This window comes from Gallus gallus, chromosome 4 (genome assembly GCF_016699485.2).
Source record: "Gallus gallus isolate bGalGal1 chromosome 4, bGalGal1.mat.broiler.GRCg7b, whole genome shotgun sequence".
NCBI lineage: Eukaryota > Metazoa > Chordata > Aves > Galliformes > Phasianidae > Gallus > Gallus gallus.
In genome coordinates this window covers 45,796,273-45,818,281 of record NC_052535.1, presented here as the reverse complement: position 1 = coordinate 45,818,281, position 22,009 = coordinate 45,796,273, and the positions used below count along the sequence as shown (strand labels likewise).

The 22,009-nt window shown below is 41.1% G+C and overlaps 1 protein-coding gene across 1 annotated transcript in view; it reads left to right on the top strand.

Annotated features, from left to right (window-relative positions):
- The window catches only part of ARHGAP24 (Rho GTPase activating protein 24), a 193,980-nt gene that overhangs the window by 15,552 nt on the left and 156,419 nt on the right, over positions 1-22,009 (top strand). The gene's annotated exons all lie outside the window — the stretch shown is intronic.

The following is a 22,009-nucleotide window of genomic DNA, read 5'->3' as shown; positions in this document are numbered from 1 at the left end:
CCTATGCTGCCTTGGGTGACTGTCAGGTGAGGTGCCAGCTGAGTAGTGGGTATTTCTCAGTGATTTCTGCTGATCTGGTCTGTTTGTTTTGTCTTGCTTCAAATGGGCTGTTAAAGCAGCTGGGAGAAATGGTTGAAATGAAATTTAGAATAATGAAATTCCCTAGTAAGCAAAGACCTTACGGTAGCTTACGCTACTACTAAATCTGACGATAGGTGTGCTTTGTTGGTCTTTTGGTGATTCTTAAGGCTTATGATGGGTAGAGAAGTTCCTGGAGTTGACTGAAGTGAGTTGTCCTGTTAGCCTTTGACTTTCCTCTCTGTCATTGTTATCAAGGTTATAATTATCTCATTCCTTTGTTCCTAAATAAGGATTAGGACCACATTTCATTTGTTACAGTATTTGTGACATCTTTAAAAATGGTCCAACTGGATGCTGAGATTGGGATTTTGGACACGTTTTTCCAGCCAGGGAGCGTGTTTCATGTTTTGCCTGTTTGGACTTAGGCTGCTGTGCTTATGGGTTGGGACTGTAAACCCTTAACCAAAGTGCACGCTAATGATACATTACCAAGAGAAGGGAGTAAAAGGTCTCAGAAATAAAATACAGGAACAGTTACAGCATTTTCCTTTTATTGTAAGGAGAAGATCCATCATTTAAGCTTGAAGTTCTTTTAAAAACTTTGGGGTCTTAATGGCCTTTATTTTTTAACTGATCTCAGCTAAGTGGTCCGTTCTGGCATCTTTTCTCCGGAGGCTTTCCTGTTGGGAAAAACAGGTTTTATGGTGATTGCCAGCCTTAAGCTTCTAACACTTGGAATCTGATCACAGCAGCTGGTTGGTTTTGAATGCCTTCAGTTAACCACTTTCAAGTGTTTTAAGTTTCTTGCATAAAGTTCAGTGTATTGAATGCAAAGCTCAACCAACAGCTCTGCATACAGTTGCTGGCTCACTAATTGTGCTCCTCAGAGGGTTTCTGTGGGGTCTTCAGATTATTACTTCCACTGATATAATGAACTAGTCTGCCTTAACAGGATGTTACAGCTGAGAGCTTAACCAAAGAAGGAAAACCATCACAAGAACCATGTCCCATAGCAAAGCACAGGACTGGTAGCAAGGTCTGCCCAATAGAGACTGCAGTGCAGTACAGGTGGTAGTGCTGTCTTGGCTGAATTGATATGAGGGGATACAAACTGAAGCAGTTAGCACTGTATGGGTGGGATCTGGCCTCTGAGCTGTGTCACAGCCAGGCCAGGGGAAGTTTAGGCTAGATGAACTTTAAGTTGATAACATTTCTTTTCTGAATACGTGCTGTGAGAGGGCTGATTAATGTACATAAGGGTGGCATGGTCAGCCCTAACTAAAAGAGCAGCGGGGGTAGGAAGGTAATTATGAACAGTACCTGAGGATTTCAGTTCTCAATCACTTTTCTTAGTTTCTGTATTCCATGTTATTCCTATTCCAAACATACTTCTTTAAAACTTCCTGAAGCAGCAGCTGCTCATGGAAGGACAAACAGTTTTGCACCCTTGCTGAGCAAGAGGTTCACCAGGCTGGCTTTCAGCGGTTTCTGGGCACAGGATATGGATAGCTGATGGGAAAGGACAGCACATCTGTCTTCTGTTGACATTAACTCTTTTGTTTGTTTTCAGTGCAGCGAGACTACAGGCAGGTCAAATCTGTGTTTGGTTTCCCAGAGTGCAGGAGAGCTGTCTCACTGGTACAGTGTCATTGAGGTCTGTGGATTCTGTAGGACGTTTTGTACCCCTTCTGCTGTCATTTGGCATTCCAGAGGTGAGATTGATGAAATCCAATTCAGATTGCATGTGCTTGGTCAAGTCCTGAACTGGGATTGCAAGGGTTACTTCTTGTAAGGGAGCTGTTGACGGAGTTTCTTGTGATCTTTCCCTGTGCAGTGCTTTCTGAAGGCTGGTGCTGGAATAACAGCTTGGTTTTTCCCTGGTACTTCAGGAGGATTTACTGCACTCTCCCTTCTAAAGAGAGGTCAGATGAAGTGAAATTTACAGAGTGATAATTAATGATGCTTCCTAGGAAAGAGAAGAATAGGGAAGACAGAATGACAAAGTCCCCTTACATGAACTGTGTGTCAGCCTGGTGAGTGAACTGGTCAGCTCCATTCCAGAAGGCTGAATAATGAATGATGTTTTCACTAGTTTCAGCTTTCTGGGATGGATGTATCACATGGATGCTGTAGAGCTGACCTCTGTCTGGACAGCCAGGGAGACCATGAGAAATTGTAGCCTCAATAGAGATGTTTTCTGTGAATCTGGTGGTAGGTGGTTTTCAGGACTTTGTGCTGCTGAGTTTCTCAGTTGGAGGAGGACGAGTTGGAGGATTGGAGAGAATTACCACTGGCTTTGTGTTGGGGGATGGGCTAGAGATGACCAATGCTTGGCTTCCCTTTGTGACACTGCTGTTTCAAACATCTGGTGGGGACTTGGAAGCTGACAGTCCTCTTTGGCTGTACTGATGCAAAACTTTGTTCACTTCGTCTTGTGCAAGGAAGTCTGCTGTGTACCAGTCCTGAGACGTGATCAAAGATAAGGTTTATTTGCATGCATGCTCATGTTTGCTGTGTCATAACTTTCATACAGTTCTAGGAATTGTTTGAGAATTCCTATGTAATTCTTTTTTCCCTGTGACTATCATCTTCATTTGCAAACACTTTGCAAACAGGACAACGTGCTCCAGAAACTGTTTCAGTGTTTTGGAAGATACTGATTGAACATCCCTTCACGGTACTGGAAGGGAAGTATATATCTCGTTGCACAAGAACGCCTGCAGAAATGCAGACTATTCACCTACCTGTATACAATACTGGTAAATAACACTGCATGGAAGGAATTTCCTGGGGATTAGTCTTAAGCTGAAGGACTTATTTTCACCTGTTTTTATAGGGGAACTGTTAGGACTTGCTTTGGTGACCAGGATATGCATTGTATTTTTTAGGGTGTTGTGCATTTCCAAATTGCAGCTTGAATTGCAATTGCTTAGTAACTTATTAAGTTTGGTATTGATTTTTTGGGGCTTGAAACAGTTTCTGCAAGTTAAATTACCTGCCAAAGTTATTAATGCTAACGCTGTTTTGGTTATATTGAGTTGTATATTTATGACTGTATCCAAACATTTCCAGCTTTTCATGTTCTTGTTTTTGTTTTCAGTTTGTCAGATAATTCCACTGCATCAAGTAGAACTATTTTGTCAGGGATGCTGAGTGCATATTTTTCCTCTTTCTTTTTGACCTCAGGACTGCAGGGGGTCACTGGGGATGATGACTGGGAACAAATGAAAGTTTGCTCGTATGGAAAGCTCCGATGCTGCATTGAGCATCTGTTGCTGAGGTGTGGAAGTTTGACATTCTGGGAGCTGGGACATGGGTTGTTATGAGCTCCTTTCCCTGGTTATTTCAGAAACACAGAGAGCAGCTGGCAAGGTCTGGAGCAGGTTTAACTCTCTGGTGGTTTCCAAGTGCGTGCTGTGTTAAGCATGCATCTAAAACGGCATTTTTTTCTCAGCTCATGTAATTTATGGTTGACCTAAACATTAAATCCCTTGGTGAACATCCAGATGACTTTGAGTGCATGACACACAAAAATAGAACTCAGAAAACTACAGAAGATTCTGATGGGTCTGGGTGGCTGTTTTTGAGACGGATGGGTTGAGTAGCACTGAGCACTGTGATCTGTTTTTCCAGAGCTGGCATGACAGTATAGCTGGACAATAACTGCCCTGGTGATGACCTATAGGATGTATGGAGGCAATCTTTCATCTGTCATCTCTGTGCTATACAGACAGATAATTTGAGGTTATGGCGTGCTATACTTTGAAAGCTTTACTGTCCAATTGGTCACTTGCAGGTAATAAATTGTAGGCTATTATCTTTCTTCCATCAGATATGAATTGAGCTGCTTTGCTTTTTGGTAAAAGAGCTTAGACTCAATGTTGTGAAATAACAGCAGAAGTATTATTAGTATGGAAATCCAAATTCCATTGCTGCTTAATGTGCTGTTACATCTAGCTTACCTCTCCACAGTTCATGTGTGGTTTTACAATTAGTTTTTGGAAACCTGAAGTGTGAGGTTATGGAGGTAGATAAGCAAATCAAGTGAACCACAAAAAGAAATAGTGGCAAGTAGTGTTTTTCTTGGCCTCTTAAAACCTTTCGTATGGTAGCAGCTTTGAAGGATGATATTGACCACTTATGCAAAATAAACTTTGAAAATAGATTAAGAATGTAGTCACTGTGACACTGCTTTACTTCCCTGCATGCACATTGAGTTCATTGTTGATTTCCTACTAGCTTTTGAACCACTTGGGGTTGGTGAGTTTTGGGGGGCATTGGGCGTTTTTGTTTCTTAGTTACTTGAGATATAATTAGGCTGTAACTTTCTCTACCCAAAAAGTAATCAAAGTATATGCAAAGCAGCAGCATCTCCAGTTTTTGCAGTATTTTATTATCAAGGCAGGAAAAAAGAAATGGATGGGAACCTGATGGTGCCTAAGGATTGCATGCTGGATTTCCATGAGCAGAAGTTGTTTGTTGCTGTTGTTGCTTTACACACTCAGAGGGCTTGTGGCTGTTAGCATGCGTGGAATTGTCATCAGGTTATAAAAAACAAACAAATCTAGCAGGTGAGCAAATGATAGCATCCAGGTGCTCAGAGCCTCTGTATAAAAGAGGTGAGGCAGTCTTTGATCACAGTCACATGGTGGATGGATTTTAATCAGTGCTTACTATGTAATGTTTTCTATTGCCTCATTTTGTTTGGGATAGATTTATGGGGGTAAGTGTTTGATTTATGGGGGAAGTGTTTGAGTATTTCTGAAGCAAAAGTTATCTTTGGTATTTTTCATCTTGTTAGCTCTTGCTGCTGGTCATCAATTAAGTGGGAAACAAACTCTTGACTCTCCACTTCCATCTGGCCTCTCTGTCTCCTCCTCCTGGAACAGTTCTAGCTGCACCTTTCTTGGGTTTGTTGTGCAACAGAACACTTGGACTCAACTTGGTGGTGATGCAGTGTGCTTTGTCAGAATCACTGTTAATGGCATGGAACAGTTGTAGGTATTAACTGAGGCAGGATCTAAATATGCAGAGCTCTAAAGTTGTTATATATCCAAGCACCGTGATAGGCAAACCGTTGATGAATTACCATTGTCCATCACTGGATTGAGAGCAGAAAATTGAGGACACGAAGCTGAGTTTTTGTGAAAGAAAAGCATTCTCTGCTGAAGTTGCATTATGGTCCTTGCTTTGTCTGCAATTTAATAGACTGTATGAAAAGTACTGTTCATGTCATTCATCCTCAAGTATTCAATATGATCTTGCAACGTGATTTTTTTAATCCTTAGGCAACTTTCCTATTTCCTGATGGTAGCAGTCTGGACCCTTGCTTCAGGAAAGGGGATGTCTTGGCTGGTAATCTGGAGGTAGTCCTTAGCAGTTGGTTTTGTGCCTCTTTCAGAGTGCAAGACTGATTTCCTTTACGTATGTTCTGTAAATAAAACAGTAGCCACAGCAGAGCTCAATTCTCCTGTGATTCACTCCATTGCCCTTGTCCTAGAGGCATCCCTGCATCTGATGGAAGGGCTTTGATCCCACTGCCCTTCAGTTCCCTTGTCTCACTTGAGTTCTGCACTGAAGTAAGAAGTGTGAGAATATCAGTGTTGCAATTAATTGTTCAGAAGCATTGCTAATTTTGCACGCTTGTATCTCTAGAAGAGTTAAGTTGCTTTCAATAGAGCATACATAAAAATAGTGTGCTTGTCTTATGTTGGTGCTTATTCTCACCCGAGTGCCTCTGATTTACTTTGAGCCATGGGGAATCAGAACCCCATATCAGCAACAAGTTGAAAGCATAAATCAAATTGCTTAAGTCCAAGCTATGGTTTCTAAAACTAACTTAAACCTGCTGAGCATTCTCTGCTGGTTCCTGTAGGTTTGTTTGTTGCTTTTCTTGCTGCTCTAGGCTATTTCTCTGCTCTCTCTGTTCTGAAACCTAATAGATTGCCTGCAAGTATTTTTCCATGAATAAATTGTAGGTTTGGAAAAAAAAAAAGTGAAATGTAGTTGCTGTTGGTTTTCATTCTACCCCTGCCAAAAGGGAAATAAAAGTGAAACGCACATTTTCATGTCACATAAATGTGGCAATTGTATGCCTATGGTGTCCAGCCCTGCCTATAGCAATCAGCTTGGGTTCTTTGGCACTGTGCTTTTCTTTAAGGTATCTCTGGGCTCCCTGGCCAGACTGAAGCCAGTTAGGTGCACATGTGGTACGTACGTGCTTTGGTATTGATACTTCCCTGTGAATCTGGAACTAAAACAAATGCTGGAATATTGATGTGTTTTAGAAGAAATTCTAATTTTTTTATACTTATTTCCATGTTTATTGATCCCAGTACTGTTACTTATGTGTCTCCCATGGCTTAAAAATAATGTAAAACTATGTATTTTAGCTCACTTTTCTCCTTATAAACATGGAATGAGAGTTTTTTGCTTGGTAAAGGTCAGATGGTTTTAAACAGTTGCACCGCTTTTAGGGGATTCTTGCACATATGCACTTTCACTGTGTCAGATGTGGGTGGCCTCCTCTGATTAAAAAACTAAGCAGGCTGCTTGTAGAGTTAGCAGTAAACAGCTCAAGTACTGTTTAAAAGTGACTTAAGGCAGTCACGTAGCATCTTCTACTCAATATATTGCCAAATCTTTGTTAGTTCTGCTTCAGTTATCTGCTTGCTCTTACCTTTCTGTTATCTCTGAAATGTTCTTGAGGAGAAATACCATTTCTTTAATAGCAGCTACTGTGTTAGGTGTTTGATTCTCTTGATAAACTCTTCCTTTTGTCGTCTTTCAAAAAGCTTGTTTCATCTTCACTTTCAATGGGCAGCATGAGCTAAGTTAGCAGGATATTAATGCAGCTCTTCCCTTCAACAGCCTGAGATAGTTCTTGGATTCATGGATGTGAGCATTTGGAGCATAGAGCTCTGGATGTGACATGGACACTGACTTAGGGCTCTCTGGATGTACAGCAAGCATTTTTTTATCTTCCTGAGCTTCCAAGTCTTCCAGTGAGTTGGCCAGATTTCTGGGGGCTCTGTCTGCTGGGAGTTTCCATTGCTGCTTTCACAGAATCACCATGGAATTGAGTTGATAGGGGCCCTTAAAGGCTGCCTAGTCCACCTCCCCTGCAATGAACAAGGATACCTACAGCTACATCAGGTGCTCAGAGCCCCATCCAGCCTGACCCTGAATGTCTCCAGGGATGGGGCATCCACCACTTTCCTGGGCAACCTGAGCCAGTGCCTCACCAACCTTAGTGTAAAGAACAAAGCCAAACTTATTCCTCATATCCAGTCTAAATCTCCCTTATTTAATTTGCAACTATGTCCCTTCTCCTATCAGAATAGACCCTGCTAAAGAGTTGGTCACCTTCTTTCCTATTGCCCTCCTTTAGATACTGGAAAGGAATTTCTCCCATAGGTTGTTTGTTCTTTGCATGGTATGTGTTTTCCTTTCTGTCTGCCTTTATCTACAGTTCTGTATTACTTTTTGTAAGGGGGGGGGGGGGGGAGCAGAATAACTAAAAAACACCTTTTTGGCCGTGTAGTTACAAGCTAGTGCTCTGTAGTGGTAGTAACATACAGGTGAAGGAAGAAAGCAGAGCTCTTCCTTCCTGGTACATCAGCTAGTTTTGCATATGCTGAGGTGGCGGGGATTTGTTTTGGTTTGTCCACTGCAGTTTGGCATCTCAATTGCTGCTGTATTTGGGCGAGAATGGTTGCTACTGATAATAGCAGCAGTGAATCAAAGCTTTGTAAAATGCTCACTCAGGCTTATAATCAGAGTATCAGTTTGTGAGATACTTTGGTTCTTGGCATAACTGAATTATTTACCAGTACTCTCATTTGTTTCTTCATTCTTTTTCACATTACGATTCAGGCACAAGTATTTTTCAAAGGCTTTAAGAAGTCAGCAATTAGTATTTGACAAATGGTGACTCAAATCCATTAAAAATTGCACATTAAATGGAGTACCACTCTAAACTATTGCCTTGATTACTCTGGAGTGTTTTGGGTAGGGTTTTTTTTTACAATGCCCATTTTATTTGTACAAGTTAAAATTCCCATATTATATGGCTAAGGGGAAAAAAATGTTTCTTCAAGGTGAAGCTACTCAAGAAACTGGAAGAACAGGAATTAAGCATTTTGCCTAGCTTTCTTCTAGAGCAGCCAGTTAGTGCAAGTCCTGTAAGCCATACTGCTTTTGTTTTATTTCTTGAAGTGGTTGCCTAAGGGTAGATCCAATAATACAATGGGCTACTAGTTCAGGGAAGTATATGACCTGCTTCCTTTGTAGTGCATCTCCAGGAATTACACATCTTAATATCATTTATCTGATTATATCTTAGAGATGTGAGCATAGTAAGTGCTACTGCTGTCACTAAGTTTTGCTAGAAGATTACACACCACATCTGTGTGTCTGTTACAATGCAGGTATGTATACAAACTATATCCATATACTATGCATACAGATATATACATAGTACATGTAATTATCTGATTGGTAGGGGTGTTGTAGAACACTTTTATTGAAGGGATCCCTACATATCTAGAAATTTAATTAAAAGTTCAATATTCAGTTACCTTGTGTATATCATGTCACAGAATTGTTTGATGCTCAAGATCTTGTTTTAAAACATGTCCAGAGGCAAGATTGGGATCTGAAACAGGGCATTATATCTGTTGTTAGGTTTGAGTGTCATTTCTGACATAATGTCATTTTCTGCTCATAATCTTTCAAGCCAACGTGCCTTGGTTTCTGTTCAGTAGTGTAGGTAGTAGTCATGAGTACAAATGTACAACTTAATACATAACTCAGCATGGCTTAGTGTGAGTGAAGTATCATTGCAAAATCTGCGTATGTGTTAGAAATGAGGCATCCAGTGTAGAGCTCTTGATAACCTGTTTTCAGATTGACTTTCAGAAACAAAACACTCTGGGATCCAGACATAACTTGGGATGTAAGTTAGTATCTTATTGAGGTACTGTTGGGGTGTTTCATTAGATTAAGCAGTGTGAGTGTTATCCCATCTTGGCACAAGTGAGGATGTGAGTGTTCTGGTACCTGAGGGTTGAATGGTGAGGTGGCACAGGAGGGGATTTTGGAGGGCCAAAATGTCACCTTTGTTGTCAGCATGACTCGTAACCCTTCGCATTCTGTACTCTCCTCTTTACCCACAGAATCCTCTTTGTTGGTTCTTACCTGAATGTCTTAATTGGTGCAGATCTTCTATGTCTGACTGACAAGTTTTTTGAAGAACTTAGCTGGGAAGGGAGTTAAGGAGAGGCTGCTTGAATTCATGCCTGAGGATGGTCAACTGTGTACCATCTGCTGGGAAGTCCAAGCACCTGCAAAAGAGAGCCTGCTTTGCAGAAGGGTGATGAGTCTTTTTTGCTCCCTTGCCCCTGTGATGAATTTAAATATGGCTCAGTAACAGCTACTTAACTCATGTTTCTTACTCATACATCTGTGTAATTCCGCTAAGTCAGGCTACCCTTTCTATCACAGCTTGTGACCTAAGCTCCAGATATGACAGTAAAAAGAAAAACTGAACAAGCGAATGATGGATCCTAAGATGAGATCACTGTACAAAACAATGAACAAGTCTTTTCAGAGATGAAATACTGCTCTAATTCCAGCGATGTTCTAGCTATCATAGTTGAGTTAGTGTTGCCCTGGAGGCTTTGTAATCAGCCTTCTGGTGTTCAATCCCATGTCTGCTGAAACGCTTCGGTAAGAAACTGAGCTGATTTAGTTAGGCTCATTCATTACGTGCCTACATCCACCTTAAGCAGAGAGATAACAGGGTTAGGGCAGTTCTCTGTGCCAGTGATAGGCAGCACAGATAAGTTAATGTTAACAGAGGAGACTGAGGTAATCAGAAGGGCCCAGAGTCATCTCTCTGGAGTTTGACTGGGTGGCAGTGCAGGGTGTGAAAGAGATCTAACTGCTGAGGCCTCTACTTTCCCATGTGCCTGATGATGTCTCAACCCTAACCCAAGTCCTTGATGACTAGGCTCCCAAGGGATTTACTGCCTATGACTGTACTGTGGTGACTGCTGTTGGCAGCAGAAAGTAACAATCATGAGGTGCAATGTTATGCAAATGTTTCTAGAAATGTAGTGGTTCTTGTAGGGTCTGCTTAGCCCTGTTGCCTGGAGCACCTGCTGCACTCCTTCTTCCTCCTTGGGCAACAGCTGCACTTGTAACAGTGTACTCAAGAGGGAAGATGTTTCCTAAATAGAGCGTTATCTCACAGAAGTCTCTGCTGGGATGTTTGCTCCATGGCTATTTTTCTAGGATTACCGGATATCTCTGGTATTATCATAAACTCATATCATATAATGGCCTGGGTTGAAAAGGACCACAGTGATCATCCAGTTTCAACCCTCCTGCTGTGTGCAGGGTCACCAACCACTGGACCAGGCTGCCCAGAGCCACATCCAGCCTGGCCTTGAATGCCTCTGGGGATGGGGCATCCACACCTCCTTGGGCATGAAATCCATTAAAGCTGTAGATACCAACCATCAGTGACAATCAGATGAGCGCGTGCTTGAAATGCTTGTTTTCCAAGGAACCATTGTATCACATACCTTGTCTTAAACTCTGTACTTACACTTTGGGGTGTCATAACTGGAGCCCTTGATGACAGAATCATAGACTCATAGATTAGTTTAGGTGAGAGGGGGCCTTAAAGACCACCTAATTTCTTGAAGTAGCAATCACTGCATATATGTATAAAAATTGAAGCAAGTTGGACTAATAATTTTGGAAATAATGAGAAGGAATGATTTAGAAACAGCCTTGCTCTACTCTTGGGATTGCTGTATCTTCCTATACCAATTGGAGTGATAGACAGGGCTCAATCAGATAAACTGGTGTGCTTTAAGGGGCTGCTCTAGCAGGCTTCCAAAGAAATGTTTTTTTTTTTGCAAGGCAACCATGTTCTCCAGTGAAATGCATGTGGTGGACAACCAGTCCTGTTTTATGGACCAAGTACTTTCATTTCTTTTATAAGCCAGGTTGACCACTGTTCAGCAGGAGCAATAGACTTGGTGAATATTTGAGCTTTGTGTTGAACAAAAGATGTTAAAATGAGGTTTTACTTATTTACAACTTCTACCTGCTGGCTGGCAGAAGTTCTTCTAGTTGTGTTTGTTGAAGTCTGTCTCATCTTCACCAAATAGCTCAAATTGCTTTATTTCCCTCTAAAGCAAACTTTGTGGTAAAGACTTCCCCTGCTGATGAGACAGCTTAATGTTGACTGGAGTGTGTTGCCTGTGTTTTGTTTTACCTTAATGTTTAGCACCCTTCAGCTAACACACTGCAGTTGTACATGGGCTCCATTGTATTCTACTCTTAATACGGTTCTTGTGTGAGATTTTTTGTTTCCAGAAAGTTGCTGAGCCTTTTTCCATCTTCTTCTGGACTCATTTCTCTTGTAGAGCTTATTTTAGAGACTGCAAGAAATGCTCCATTTCAGTTTATTGTAGCATGGGCTTGCTCTATGGGAGCCTCCCACAGACAGCTCAGATGGTTTTCAGCTGTGCTGTGAAACATTTGGTACATTTTCAGACCTCATTTACCAGTTGCTTACACTTGCTTTGTGAGGATTTACTCCAAAACTTACCTTGGAAAAAAAGAGCAGTGGCAGTCACATGGGTGCAATGAGCATGTAATTTTGGAAGCCCATGTGAAGTGAGCAGGTATACGAGATACAGGCTCACTAAACTTGTTTTTATGTAAATACCAGCCTCAGTGTGGTACTTTATATATGGTGAATTGAAAGTGAAGAAGTTCCACGGAGGAATCCTCATCTCTACATTGTATTCTACCCTTTCAAGAGCTGTTGATCCAGCCCATGCCTGCTATGGCACTGATGCACATGTGTTACAAATGAATGTCTATATATTGCTGTGATGTGGCACCACAATCTAGAGAGGCTTTCAGAATGATGCTGAAATAGAGTTTTGTTTGAAAAGATTTGGTTTACCTGTTTCCTTTCTTAAAAGTGAGACTCAATGTTCTCTCTTTGGAGAAGGTGATTCCAAGTTGATTCAAGGTATCCACAGCTTTAGTATTAGAGTTTTCAGTTTACTGCAGTTTTCACTCTAAGTAGAGATAGCAATAGCAGTAATCATAGTTAAGTATGCTAGCAGCTTGACTGAAGTACCAGGTATCTGTGCTGATTCTGGAGGTACCCTTTGTGGTGATGGCAGTGTAAGGAGGCTTTCTTGTTGTAGAGGTAGGTCACAGAAGTTAAATGTTTACAGCTTCCCTACCAGCTGACACTGCTGTAGAAGCTCTGTGCTGGGCTGAGTAATGCTGAATAACACTGGTGAAATATTACTGCTGGTTTAGAAAAAAAGTGGCCTGGAGGTTGATCTAGTAGATACTTGTGTAGTCTTTCTAGTTTGATAAGTCATTTATCAACAGGAGTAGTTGCAAACACAAGTGGGAGAGCTACCCAGCAAGTGGCCCAGGATTGGGTGATTGATGTGTGCATATGCATGGAGTGTGGTTGAATTAGTAAATGCAGCATGTAGCACACAGTATGTTAGTGTGACTGTTTCATGTAAAGGAAACTGTGGCCACCTAATTGTTTTTTACTTGTTAAGACAAAGCTCATTTTGACTATTGTGTTGCTAATGCCCATGAAGACTGAGACAAAAGGCAAAAAAGCCAAAGAATAAAATTAAAAAGACAAAACAGAACTGTGGAAGTGCTGCCAATGGTCTCTGCTGGAGAAAAAGGAGATATGTCCCCCCCCCCTTTTTTTTTTTGCTAAGGAACTTCATGCTGTTATATTTTTGGTAGGAGTAGTATTAACTATAATTTTCAATCAAATGTGGTTTGAAATGGAGTAGCAAAGAAAACAGAGTGGTAACATTGAATTTATGCCACACAGACAGTAATCTTAGCTATTGATCAACTTAACAGAATTTACTATTCAATGTTCCTAAGCTGCTTTAATTTTCAGTGGTTTCTGCCAAGTGTCAGCATGCTTGGTCAACTCATCTCTGCCTGCTGTGCTTGACAAAAGCACCTGGAAGGAAGAGGATAAAGAAACTCCAAGGAAAATATTCTCTTCGGGAGTTTGAAGAGTTTTCATCCATTGCTAAAAATAAGCTCTAAGTAACTCCTTTGTCAGCTGTTGGAGCAGGCTACTGCTGTATTCCCACTAGGAAGGTAACTTCTCCTTGTAGGAATCCACGTTCCTCAGGGCGAAAGCACTTCACCTTCTTCTACTTTGGAGATTGATAAGTGTGCTATATACATGGTTAAGAAATATCCTTTTCCTCTTGACAATGATCTAAAAAGCAGAAAAATGAAGCAGTCTTAAAAATGAGGATCATATTTAAAGTAGTTTTCTATGTTTACTTTTCTCTGAAAGTTCAGCAGAAAATACGTGGCCTCTGTTGAGGAGGTGGTTGTAACATTTGGGAGGGATGTTGAGCCATTGGTTTTCCTTTAAGGAAGTGATGTCTTGAGACAGCTTGCCCTAATGGTCTTCCACTTTCCCAGGCAGATTTATAAACATCCAGTATTTGCTCACCTCCTTGTAGCACTTCTGTTTTGTTGTTGTTAATACATATTATTTATCTACTGTGCTGAGGCTGTTGCTGTGAGGAATGGATTGTAGGATCTAGAAAACATGGGGCATAGGTGTCCCCCACATATGTTACAAGGTTTTGAATGAAGTTTTGCCATTAACTATTCTAAGATTTATCAGTACACTTAAGAGTATTTCTGATCCCTTAAATAAATGTGTAAACCTTTAAGGTTCTTTAACAATATAGAGTTTAGTAATTTGTTATTTAAAACTTCCACACAATGTAGACTGAATTTCTGGAAATGTTAACAGTGATACAGCCCCCCAGTAGCTGCTGTCTGCTTTTATTTCATCATAGTATAGGCTGTAGAGTCTTTGTAGTTGTACAAGAACACAAGAATTGTCATCTGTCCTCACTGTTGTGCACTGGAGTTCTGCTCTGGTTAGCTCAACAACATGCATCTGAAGATGGGATCAGATAATGCTTTGCATCTTGTGGTGAAGCTGAGGTACAGACATGGGTGCTGGAAGGGTGTAAATCTTTCAGCATATATGCAAGTTAGAGAATACCTCACTGTGGTGCAGAGACGCAATAAAAGACAAAGATCTCAGGTTAAATGAGGCTGTATATTTTTATTTTCTTACAGAAATGTATCTCTGCTGTTGTGTGTGGCTTTCTTAAATATCCTTCAACATTAAGAACTTGCACAGCTTCTGGGCCTGTGAGATTTGTTTTCTTCTGGAGCTTGGCACAACTTAGTCAGGTTTGTGACAAAAAGGGAAACTCCAGTGTGAGGTTTTTCAGCACCTCAGGCTGTAACTGTCACCAGTATGTATTCTCAGTTAATGAGGCCTTCAGTGCTTTATCACACAAATGGAAAATGCATTGCTTGCATGATGTAGATAATTGTAGAACATGTTCGTGCTTGGCAGCTGAAAGTTAACCAGTGGTGACCTGTCTTGATGAGGTAAACAGCTGTCCTTGCTTGAGATTCTGGGGGAAAGAAGGTTGTTTTTCAGTATCAGAAACAATTGGCTGAGTGCTGGCAATGTGCTGAAGGATATGAAGTAGTCATTTTGATTCAGGACTGCCAGACATTATGACTTGTTTGAATCTCAGAACTGGGTCTGTCCTCTTGTGAGGATGGCGCAAATAGAGAATAACTGTACTCTAGGTAACGATTGATATTGGTATAGGCTTTGGCTTCAACCCACCTTCAGTGGTTGTACTTCCTGCTTGGTGACTGAATGGCTTTCTGGAGGCAGGAATGGTAAAATACTGGTAGAAAGTGATGTTACAATAAGTTCTGGCTGAACTGTAAATGCACGTGGTCTGAATAAGGCAGGAGTAGATCATTCTGATTGCTCCTTGTTGGCCTGCGGAGTTGGGCAGTCTCTTCTGTGCAGACCTCGTGTGTGTGTGTGTGTGTGTGTCGTTAAGGGTCTACAGAGGGATGTGGAGCTATAGACCTTCTTTCCGTATTTGAGGGATAATATGACCCTACTGCTTGGCCTTCCATGTCTGGTTAGAAGTCCCTCCATGAATGCAAAAATCAGTGTATAATGCTGTCTCAGTGTGCACTTGCCATTTGTCACCATGTGGAGAAATGTTAGTCATGCTTTAATACGTTTATTTTCCAGAGTGGGATGTAAGTCTGTGTAAGAAATGTAGCTACGTCAATTCTGGACCAGTTCAGGCGTGGAAGGTTTTCATGCATTTGCAGAGGTTGTAGGTACACGGGTTGTAGCAATGCATGCTGTGGTTTCAATGCAGCAAACTTGTAATTTCAGCAGAGAATAATGATGGTAGTGGGAGAATACCAGGGAGGACTATGAAGAAATGCAAGGAAATAAGACAGTAAAATGTTCCTGGTGATACTGTAGGCCCCAGGAGAAGTTTAAATGTTTTATCATGTCACTAAAACCCTCTCTGTTCCTCATGCTCATGATTTTATATATATAATAGGAATGAAAACAAATTTGGCTTTGCAATGTTTCTGAAAAATCTCTCAAGAATTCCTGTCCAATATTGAAATCATTTTGTTTTTCTGGGCTTGACAAATGCCTCCAATCCCTGCCTCAAAAACCACTGGAGTCTTTGCATCCTGCTTTTGTCAGTGAAATGAAATCTATTTATTTGATGGAGAAGCTGTGAAGTAAAAGCACCAGAGGCAAATAGATGCTTCCAAAAAATTCTGCAACTAAAATGGAATAGGATATAAAAGCATGGTTTATTTTTGAGTTGTGGCCATTCTGCACATACTATAAAATCAATTATACTTCAAGTCACACTTTATTTAAAAACAAGTTCAATGAAGTAGTCTTTATCCATGTCATCTCTTCCTTGTTGTATTCATCTATGACCAGCTCCATGTCATTCATCCCATGCTTAGCCCAGAACTTAATCTCAAACACAGAAAGTAGTTAGGAAAGGCATTTGAACTGCCACCATAAAATAGAAAAAATGTTTGCATTAAACCCATGAAGGATAGAGACACTATCTGAAAATATTCACAAAAGCAGCCTTACTATGTTACTGAGTTCTCAGCTTGGGTCCTCAAGGGACACCTGCATGATACTTGCAAAATGAGACTAGGGACTCAGATTTGTAATTGAATACTAAAAAGCAGAAGCAGAGTAAGCCAACTATGTGGTCTGTTACAGTTTTCCTTTTGGCTGTTTCTGGTGACATGAATGCTAATAGTTTTCTTCACCTTTGAGAAGGACAAAGGAGTTTTCCCATCATTCTGCTAAGTGGATTTTCTACTTTGTGATAAGTTTTGTTATTTTTATATTTCTACTAGTTTTAAACAAAAGTCCAATTGATTAATGCAGTCGTTTTACTAAAACCAAATGTGATCTACTTGTACTGGATTTTGCTTTGCTGCTTTATCTCTGAAGCCAAGCTTAGCTTCCTCCTAGCTTGCTCTCTTTACAAGTCATGTATTTCTTAATTCTGGCAATGCCACATTAATGCTGCCATTCTTGAAAACATTTCCTGGTATAGAGAGGCCTTCAGGTGGTGAAAAGCATTTTCCCTTTTGGCTTCTCTAAAACTGCAGCGGTGGGTAAGGTGATTTAAAATATTCCTAAAAACACAAGTAAATCAACTACAGGGAAGAACAGTTTGAGAGGAGGTGTCCCAGTCCTACCCAGCACTATGTATGCAGCTGTGGTGCCATTGCACAGTTGTGGAATACAGAAACTTCAGGCAAAATGAGGATAAGCACCATGAGGTCAACATTATGGATATCCTTTGTCATTTGATTCAGGACCTGGTAGTGCTCACCTTTTTTTTTTTTCTTGCCTGAGTTCATCTGGAGTGCATAAATGGCCATGAGGTTGTGTTGTAGGATGGGCACGGTTATTATTCAGCCTTAAAAATGGTCCCCACCTCCCCAGAGGCAGCTGTCTGTATGGGGAAGCTCTCCTGTATGGTGAGTGATGCTCAGCAGTGGTGGCACTGGGATGCTGGTGGTGTTCTGTTCTGTGGCTTGTAATAAGCACCTTCATATTACGCTGTGCATTTCAGCTGTGGTACGTTCTAATGTGCTTTCAGCTCCTCTTGTGTGTGTCTCAGAGCTGGTTTTACCTGATGGAGAGGTTCATCTTTGGTTCATGTGTTTGTGTTATGCACAGTTTGGTACATAACCTGAATCCTTATCTTCCTGACGTCCTTACTCAATTTTTTTTAGTTCCCTCATTGCCTGCGGATCACATACAGTGAGTAGGTGGCTATGGCACCTATGGAAGTGTGGGAACTCATTTATTGAAATGAAGCATATTCTTGATTTAATGTTATTTAACTAACAGATTTTGGATGTTGCTTGTCTGAATGACTTAAACAATAACATTAAGTGTTGTAAACTCTAAATATGTTGCCTTTCTCCCTGTAACAATAGGGATATTATTTACTTGTGCTTTGTACAGCTGCTGTAAATGACATTAGGTGCATATCCTTATCTGACAAAATGAGTTTCACAGTGTAAGTTCTTCCTAACTTCCATCGCAGTGAGTGGGTGACTTCATCCTGTTCCTCTACATCAGAAAACACAAAATACTGTGCCAGAATCTCTAAGAACTGGGCTGGGCTATTGAACAGCCACCTTAGGCATATAAGGCTTTTGTTGCTTCCTAATGGAGGCACAACATGTTGGGCACTGAAGCAACAGAGAGTCATTGTCTTGGAGAGCTTAACTTGAAACAGATGTGCTAAAAGTGGGGGAGGAGAAAGAAAGACACAGAATAGCAGCATGGGTTGCCCAGATTTGCTTGGCTGGCAGGAACTTGGACTTGATCTCAAGTCTCATGGCCCCTAGCTCATTGCTTTTCTTGGGCTGGATCCTGTTCTCTGCTTAGATCACTCACGGCATGTCTCCATTCTGAGAATTGCCAGGTAGGTGCTTGAGAAGTTAATGGGGGACATATTGCAACTACAATAAAAATATCCCGAAGCTCCCATTGCCAGAGATACCATTTGGGACGGGGGTAGTAACAGTGGGTTTTCTTAACGTCAATGTTTACCAAAATATTCTGGTTACAGGACTGATTTGAGCATGCTTTTTGTGCAAGGAATGGTTTAACAGTCTGGAACAGATTATTCTCCTCTGTCTTTTTGAGCTCCATTGTCATGTTAGTGCAGCAATGTGCTGCTGTTTGGACCTTCATGCTATGCTTTCCTAGTTCTGTAGATGGGCTATAGGAATGAGTGTGGCCTTGAGACAAACACGACTCCCTCAACAAACAACATGCATTTATTAAAAATACACAACAAAGAAAACCACCACCAAAGGCAAATAAGCCCACATTAATCACAGTAACCGCTTCATCTTCTCTTGCATTTGATCCTCAATGTCTGTTTAGTGTGTGGTTTTATTTGGATGGATAAAAGGGCTTGGGTGGGCAAGATGAGTTTGGATAAAGTGGAATTCATTGTCTGTAATTGGAACAAAAAAGGGTTGTTTTTTTGTGTTTATGGCTGCCTGACTAGAGAAGGAGGTCACTTGCCACTCCATTTACCTTATATCAAATTTCTGGAGTTAAAAACTTGGAGTATGCAGCCTATCAGACATGTATTGGGTTCCAGAAAATGCTCACAAAACTGAAGGAGACGTGCAACAGCCTTATATCCGTGGCCAGGTATTCAGGTAGGCTGCTTCATTTGAGTATCTGAACCCATCCAACTTTTGCAAGAGAGGAACCTGAGAGCTAATTGTAGCTGTTTCTGCTCAAAGATCTTTATCAAGCACCTGGAAGACATAAAATATGTAACAAAGTCCTCTGGGTCCATCAGATGATCTTAAAAACAGCTTGTGAATGGGAGGAATGGGCAGATGCCAGAGGGGCACTGGTGTAATGGATAACACAGTGGTCTCCATCTATGTTTGGTCAGAAGGACATCAGCGGAGTGGCAAACCAGGGCTATGAAGATGGAAGCCTTATTTTGCTTTACTACTGAAATTAAAATACCACAGAGAGCTCTTGAGCCATTTAGAGTGTGACTATCTGAGATACAGGAATGTCTGTAGTACCTCTAGCTGTGTGCAGAGGAATTGAAGAGAAAAGGCTGACATTGCACTGACGTGTATTCCTGTACTATTGAACCTGTTGCTGGAGCTATCTGTCACTTGAATCTCTTGTTGGAATCTGAGGAGCTTAACTGGGCGATTCTGACAGCTCCCAAAACAATGAGTGAAGCAGAGTAGATGTGGAGCAGCTGTCAGCGTTGAACAATTCCATCAGCTCTCTGGATGGAGCAGGGAGCTGTAGCTGTGTTTGTTTGAGCTCTCATTGCTGTATTACAGTGCTGCAAAGTTTGTGCTCATCCCTGAAATCTCTGATACTCTGAGGGCTCCTAGCTGGCCTCTGCTGCAGGGTGGTAGTGAGGACTCTGTGCAGTCTGTTCCATTTAAATCCATATGATTTTGCTAGTTTGTCTTTTTTTCCTGTTTTCACAGATGGAAGAGGTCCAGGCTAGCAACCAGGAAATATCAGTGGAATCTCATCACTGCTATTTTTTTCTGGCCTTTTTTCCTGCTAGTTTAATTCTGCATCCTATGATGGAGGTACTAAGACCTGATTTGCAGTACTGAGAAATAACATGCATACAAAAGCTGGAGTGCAGCAAGAGCTGTTAGTGAGACTTGATAGAAGGCACCCAGAGGGGGATGCATGTGGAAAGGTGAGATATGCATGATTTGCACAGTCCCTTAGAGCTGAGCACAGCATTTCCCAAGTCTTGATGGCAGCAGTCTTGACCCAGTGACTCTCTTGGATGAAGTTAAGGCATTTTAGCAGTCCTCTTTGGTGATCCACTCCTTAAAATAATCCTTCAGTAACATGAAACAAAGTTCTTTGTTTCTGTTATTACTTTGGCTTGCTCGTCACACGTGCTCACTAATGAAAGCCAAGCCAACTGAAATACAGATGCAGTAATGCTTCTATAGCTTCATTGAAGATGCTTTACTGAGCTCCTTACCTGTTGGCATAACTGTGCTAAATTCATTACCTCTTACGTATTTATTCCTGCAGTCAGGTCAGTGTGGGGGTGCTGCTTTTCCCATATAAGTTTAGTGCTGTTTTGCAGGGTGGGTGTTTCTATTTTTCCATCTAGTCTATTTGGAGGTGATGCAAGTGGAGCTCCTGTTTGCTGTTGGTGTATGTGAAAACGTCTTTACTTCCTGGAGACTTGAGAAGATTGCTGGGCCAGGATCATAACTGCACTATTAAGTTCTACCTGCATGTTTGCACGTGTGTATTAAATGCATCTGCACATTTTTTACCCTTAGTTTTCTTCTTGCTGGAGATCTTGTGTTCCTATAGTGTGTTTTTTGAATATCAGAGTATAGTAGCACAATGTTTTCATTGCAGTAGGTGCTGAGATAGAGTACAATATCACTGAGAAGACAATCTTTGTTATTGGTTGTTCTGCAAGTAGGGTGTTATGCTTTCTTAGGTTGCTCTAAGTTACAGAAAATGTTAAGGACCTCATCTGAGAAGAAAAAAAGACCATAAGTTTATACTAACCAGTTAAAAAACAGTAATAACAATGTTAAAATGATCTTAGGTTTTTGGGCCATTGAGCAGCACATGTTTCAACCTCTTCAGATTCCACATAGTACCTATCAATGTTTTTTAATTGAAGGCACAGCTCATGACTTACATCTCAGGACTCCAAGATACTAGTCTGGAAAGAAGAGACTAAATAGTTTTTGATCCATGTTGGAATCATTCACGTTGACAATGACTTTGCTGATAAACTGATTTAACTAAGCAAGTCAGACCTCCATGTTGTTAACTTCTCCAATTTCTTGATATCAACTAACACCAAGTATGATGTTCAAGTAGTTTGTGTAACTTGAAGGCATAAAATACCTGGAGCTGCTGCATGAGGCCAAGAGAAGAAATAATGCGTAAGAGGAGGGGAGTAGAAGTTGAATCCAAAGCATGATGAAGGTGCTGGGGAAGTGAGCACGGTGGGCTGTGTTGGCAGGGTCTGCCCTGTGTTGTGTCTTGGGGCAGACATTCCTGCCAGCTCGACACGCAAAGCATTTTCTGGTCCGACTTGCATGATATCTCTCCCCATAAAACAAACTGTGCAAAGATTGTGCACCAAGCGCTTTCTGTTGTGACAGAAGTCCATTTCAACGCTAGGCTGCTGCAGCTGCAAAATGGACAGCTGAAGAAGTTTATGGAATGCATGGCAGAATAGAAGTGCTGCAGTATGGGTCTGTCTCACTTTAAAGGGAAGGAATACTTTTTGCACTGTCAGCATTCCCAACATGGATGAGGGGAAAAACGACTTTTACCTGTGAGGGAATTTCAGCTTCTAGGAAGGTTCCCTTCTTTCTGTTAGTTCTATTTACAAAATAGTAATTTTTTCATGGCACTGAGGGCTCTGCAAAATATTCTTCGGCCACTTTGGAAGGCAACCCATGGGATGCAGTGATCAGAAGGATTTATCCTATACAGAAACAAGTAAAATGTTCAGGGATAAAATGTTCTGTGCCAACAGGTCGAGAGTTGTTTTGAATTGTTACTTTGAGCACTAAAGATTTGCTGCAGAGTTTTATTTTTACTCCTTGCTGTGTGCTGCTATCCCTTGTAGGGTTGCATGTCCTTCTGCTTTGTATTTCTGACTGAGGGCACAGGGTCAGTTACCCTTCTGCCTGCCCAGCAAGCCCAGATTTGCTTTATGGCTGAGAAAGAAGTCTGTTTATGCTAGTAAGGGCTAATTCCAAACTAATCTCAGATATTGGAGGAGTTGAGGAAATTAAAGCCAAGTGTCATAAAAAGCAGTTCTAATCTGAGATCCTGGCAACAGTCTTGTGAAAGACTCAAATCTTGCAGCTGCTGAAGGCTGAAACAAGAATATTAGTT